Source organism: Neomonachus schauinslandi, chromosome 14 (assembly GCF_002201575.2).
Source record: "Neomonachus schauinslandi chromosome 14, ASM220157v2, whole genome shotgun sequence".
Taxonomy (NCBI): domain Eukaryota; kingdom Metazoa; phylum Chordata; class Mammalia; order Carnivora; family Phocidae; genus Neomonachus; species Neomonachus schauinslandi.
In genome coordinates, this window is record NC_058416.1 from 69,492,908 (window position 1) to 69,498,907 (window position 6,000).

Genomic DNA, 6,000 nt, shown 5'->3' on the forward strand with positions numbered 1-6,000 from the left:
TTAGTGTTTGCTAGGTATTTACTTCATGGCTGGCTCTGTCTTAGAGGCCAGAGGTACAGAGGTGGGGTGGGACCCTGCCCCCAAGTTTGGCCTGGCTGGGGAGCCCAAGCCTCAAGAAGCAGGACAGCCCTCAAGTCCAGAATGGTCCTGTTCAGCCTGGGACAAGGCTGAAAGGCTCCCAAGAAGCAGGGTGAAGGTCAGGGAAGAAGGAACGGGTGACTCAGGGTTCTGGTGTCCTCAGCTCTCAGCGGGGGAAAAAACAAGGGACTCCAGGGCTGGAGGCTGTGGGAGGTGAGGCTTGGCATCCTGGGCATACCTGGAGGAGGGAACTTCTTTCCTAAGGGCCTATGAGTTGCTGTGCTGGTTGCCTTTCAACACTTGGCCTCACCTCCCACAGCCTCCAGCCCTGGAGTCCCTTGTTTCTTCCCCCGCTGAGAGCTGAGGACACCAGAACCCTGGGTCGCCCGTTCCTCTTCCCTGACCTTCACCCTGCTTCTTGGGAGCCTTTCAGCCTTGTCCCAGGCTGAACAGGACCATCCTGGACTTGAGGGCAGTCCTGCTTCTTGAGGCTTAGGCTCCCCAGCCAGGCCCCTACTGCTGCCCAGGCCAGACAGCGTGGGACGAGTTATCCTCAAGGAGGCTCACCAGGTGCACCGCTGGCAGGGGGGAGGCTCAGCTCAGGGAGGGCAGGGGGAAGGACCCCCACCCAGCGCTCCAGATCCTAAGGGAGCCTCACTGCCCAGACCTCACCAAGCTGCAGCAAGACCAGAGCAACCTGCAGGAGCCCCCTGGAGGCGGCCATAATGAAAAGAAACATGGCCAGCCCCCCACAAGCTTCCTTAAATTGGCCCAGAAGAGGCTGGGGAAGGAACCGCTTCACCTGGAGCCCCTATGGCTGAGTGGGGCACAGGTCAAATACTTCCACACTCCCCTCCCTGCCCGCCATGCCTCCTGATTTTAGAAAGGACCCCAAAGTCCTCCTTACTCATGAGGATTTAATGAGGTTAGTTAAGAGTTACCGCTGCGGAAGGCTTACCGCACAGTGGGCTTCATTTTCTCAGCTGTAGGATGGGGATGGTGTCTACCGCATTGGCTCTTACGAGGTTATATGTAACACAAGGCTTGGTGCAGTGCCTGCCATACAGCAAGCGCTCCATCCAGGTTTTCTGTGGGTGTCTTTCATAACTCTCGTCCAAGGGGAGGGGGGCAGCGTGATGACTGAGGGTGCTGTACGGCAAGATGATCCTGTCTGGGAGGAAAAGTCGAGAAGCATTCATGGGGCAGATACCATCAGAGCTGGACGCTGAGGGCTGGCAACAGAGGAAGACAGATGGGGAGAGGGCACTCCTGGCCGGTGGCGTGGCCTGAGTGAAGGCACAGAGGTTAACGTGCAGGGCACATCCGGGGAATGGCAAGGCCTCAACAGAGGCAGGAATGCAGGTGCGCGGATGCGTCACGGTGAGAGACAAGGCTACCAAGACCTTGAGGCTCTGAATGCCAGGCTGAGGTGTTCAGATTGGATCCTGGGGGCTGTCAGGAGTCATAGAAGGTATCAGAACAGAAGGCCTCTGGGGAGATTCAGCCACCAGCATGATCAGATCAGAAGAATGTTCCTCTATTCATTGGGCATTTAAGGAGTTCCCAAGATTTTTAGTTCCTACAAATAAGACCATGACAATGATCCTCAGCTGCACACCTTGGGACGATCGCCCATTATTTCCTCTGAATAAATTCTTAGTAATGGAATCCTTGAAGCATATAATTGGCATAATTTATATCTGGTTGGTTATCAGGTGGAATGATTAAATCATTTGTCCTTGAAGGAGAGGCCACTTGACACACTGATAATAGCCAATGTTTGTGGAGCTCTCTCTGGTGAGCCCTGCTCGGGCTGAACGCTTTGTGAGTCATTTCTCCTGTAATCCTGGCAGCAGCTTCAGGAGGTCATTACAGAGAATTGTTTGGTGAGGAAACCAATGCTCAGAGAAGTTAGGTAACTTGCCCATGATCGCACAGCCTGTGAGTCAGCTGCTCCCCAACTGTGTAGAGAGCCACGGGCTTGGAGGCAGTAGATACAGAATCAGAACTGGGCTGGGGGAGGGGGGTTAGGGGAGAGGGAGAGAGGGAAGGTGCAGGAGGGGGGAGGAATGTTGAGTTATGTGGGTGGGCAGGGAGGGGTGGGGGCCACACTGTGTGAGCTTGGGCCAGTGACTCCAACTCCAGGAAACAGGGACCTAACTAATGATGTGATTGTAAAGAGTAAATGAGCCACATCACAGGAAGTGCTTAGCACAGGACTTGACCCACACTGTTCTCAATAATCCTGGAGGCAGTTTGAACCAGCCAACAAGAGCATGTTTTGTGGTGCTGCCTCCTTGTGGTGATGCTGAGCATTGCATGAAGGTGGCCCCTGGGATTCCCAACTCCCAGAATGCGCTTGGACAAAGCCCTGAGGAGGGTGGGAAAAGACAAGCCTCCCTGCCCCTGATCCCAACAGGGGTCTGGCCCTCCTCTCAGGCAGTGGAGGAAATATTGGGCTGGAGGAAGCACAGAGGAGGCTCCCATGCCAGTCCTAGGGGATCAGAGGGTACCTTGAGGGGGAAGGTATTAAGTGGGCTATAATGGGGGGGGGGGGGGGTGCATGGGCCTGCAGGAAGCAGTGGGGAAAAGGTTGGAAGGGAGTGTCCCAGTTGGAGGGAACAGTGTATGAGAAAGCCCAGTCGAGACAAATGCCAGATCCAAGAAACCAAAAAGGACAGAACGGCTGAAATGAAGATTTAGAGTAGGGGGCAAGGGTGGGGTCTAAGGGCTCTAAGAGCCACTGCAAGGGGTCTGGACTCTGTTCTGAACATTTTAAGAAGTGGTTGGCTAGATAGAAAAGCTGGGGGCAGGATGGGGGGAGACAAGCCAGAGGCTGCTGCCCTCATCCAAGCCTGGAGGGGACAGATAGGGCATGTGGTGGCAGAGGATTGGGGCCAGAAGCTACATGAGTGAATGGAAACACCCAGGGAAGAGTGAGCGAGAAAGGCCTGAGCCCAAGCATCAGGTGCTGGGGTAGCAGCTGGAGGAGGAAAAAGCTGGAGTGAAGGCTCCAGACAAGCAGGGGCTGCAGCCAAGGCTCCTTCCCTTCTCCTTGCCTGGCTGTTTGGGGAGGAGAAAGAGCAGAGCAGGACTGAGTCTTACCTGTGACCCTGAAGGCTGTGAGGCTTCTGCCAAGTCACTTGCCCTGTCTGATCCTAGATGGGGGTCTGCACAGGAGGATGGTGCTATGACCCACCTCCTGGGTTGGCAGGAGGGCCAGAGCAGTGGTGTGCTGGTAAACATTTAACCCTTGGCTCCCCCGGCGGGGGGACCCTGATTTGTTGATCTCCATGGTGTAGAAAGTCCCCTCGTGACCTATTTCAGGCTACCCAAGAGAAGTCACTAAGCAGAGTTGAGAAGCTATACTTTTTTAGAGTTACTGCACGTTGCCCATCAGAGTTGGGCAGGTCCAGAAACACAGCAGTGGCCCCTTGCCCCACCAGTCGCTCCACCGTGGCCAGACCTAGACCGGAGGCTCCTCCAGTTATTACAGCAACCAGGCCCTTCACGCTCCTTCACATGCCGCAGCCACCTTGTGCTAGCCTCTCTCCATTATTTAACCTTTTTAAAGATTTTATTTATTTATTTGAGAGGTGGGGGGATGAATGGGGGAGGAGCAGAGGGAGAGAGCAGCAGACTCCAGGCTGAGCGTGGAGCCCGAAGCAGGGCTGGATCCCAGGACCCTGAGATCATGACCTGAGTCGAAGGCAGACGCCTAACCAACTGAACCACCCAGCGCCTCTCCCCATTATTTAATTTTTAATAATGGCTATGTTTAAAATGATTCCTAAAAAGGTAACGATCTCGGTTCTGGCCCCTGTGAACACCTCTAGCACTCACTGGCCACAGCAAGAGGACGTGCAAAGTAAGCCTCCAGATGGGCCAGGCCTTAGGCATCCAGGAGAGGCCCCACTTCGGTCTAGGGGGCTGCTGGGCCCCTGAGCAAACATTAAAGGAGCAAAGGGAGAAGCACACTGATTCCAGTGCCCCCAGGCCAGCCACGGGTTTGCCCACCACCCCACCGCTCCTGCCCGAGTTCACAAATGGCAGGCACAAGACCTGCTCATTCCCAGGGGCATCACCTCCCAGGAGACCCAAGACTAACTCCTGCTCTTGGAGAACGAATTTCCCCCAGCCCCACCTCAGGAAAACCATGAGTCATAGAGTCATTGGTGAACATCTTTTTCTTTGAAAACCCCAGGAGGCATTGGGGACTCCTTAGACCCCACTGCCTAGGCCTGGAGCTATAGACATGCCTGCAAGGCTCCGTGTCCTGAGCCAGAGGCAGTGGGTGAAGATGCTGGCCTAGGATGGACATCAACACCACAGAGCAGAGTCTCTGTCATGGGTGAGGGGGATGGGCAACAGCTTCCACCAGCCAGACTGTGCTGATGACGTGGAGAGGGTATGCGAGTACTGGACTACCTTGTACCTATGTGACCTCAAGCCTCAGTTTCCTTATCTCTAAAATGGGGATGATTTGGGGGCGCCTGAGTGGCTCCGTCGTTAAGTGTCTGCCTTTGTCTCAGGTCAAGATCCCAGGGTCCTGGGTTCAAGCCCCACATCGGGCTCCCTGCTCAGTGGGAAACCTGCTTCTCCCTCTCCCATTCCCTCTGCTTGTGCTCCCTCTTTCGCTGTGTCTCTCTCTGTCAAATAAATATATAAAATCTTAAAATAAAATAAAATAAAACGGGGATGATTTTGTCTACTGCATAGGATTCTTTTTTTTAATTTAAATTCAATTAATTAACATGTAGTGTATTAGTTTCAGAAGTAGAATTTAGTGATTCATCAGTTGCATGTAACACCCAGTGTTCATTCCATCACATTCCCTCCTTAATGCCCATCACGCACTTACCCCATCCCCCCACCCCCTCCCCTCCAGCAACCCTGTTTGTTTCCTATAGTTAAGAGTCTCTTATGGCTTGTCTCACTCTCTGATTTCGTCTTATTTTTCCCTCCCTTCCCCTCTGATCTTGTTTTGTTTCTTAAATTCCACATATGAGTGAAATAATGTAATTGTCTTTCTCTGATTGACTTATTTCACTTAGCATACCTCTAGTTCAATCCACATTGTTGCAAATGGTAAGATTTCAATTTTTGGATGACTGATTAATATTCCATTGTGTATATATACCACATCTTCTTTATCCATTCATCTGTCAATGGACATCTGGGCTCTTTGCATAGTTTGGCTATTGTGGACATTGCTATAAACATTGAAGTACTGCATAGGATTCTTGGGAGAATCACATGGTCATCACAGAAAAAGAGGAGCTGCCTGGCAGTAAAAAGGTAGCATTTACTAATCATATACAGTGGACAGCAGTTATCCTTCTGCAGGATGAGGAGGCTCAGAGGGGTGAGTGGCTTCCACAGTGATGGAGTGAATGAGCTCACAGCTAACTTGCCTGAGGTTTCAGGCTTTACCCGGCAGGCCATGAATGGGGGCCAAGTGGGGGAAGGGGGGAAGGAGGAGGCCAGAACCAGGTTCCGCTGGGATTGCCAGGGGGCCCCTGAACCTGGGGCCCCAGTGTCTCCCACTGTGAAGGGGATCCCAAGAAGGGCCCAGGCTCTGGAAAAGGGCTCCCTCACTCACCTCTGCAACCCCTGGCGTCAGAAGCCTGACTCAATTCAAAGGACCAGCTCATCCGGTGGGAAGCCTCCTCAGTGGACTTCCCAGAGACAAAGGGAAGACAAAGATATCCCACCAGAAGGCTTGAAGCCATCCACCCACCCAACCTCTACACACCTCTAACCTTCTGACCTGGTATCTGCTCACTGATGCTGAAAGTTGAGAGAAAATGAAGCTATTTGTCCCAAGGCAAGAAAAGAACATGTTTACACCATGATGTCAGTGACCAAGGTAGAGACCAAGTGAGCAGGGAACTGGGTGGCAGTGCCCAGATGTCATAGGGA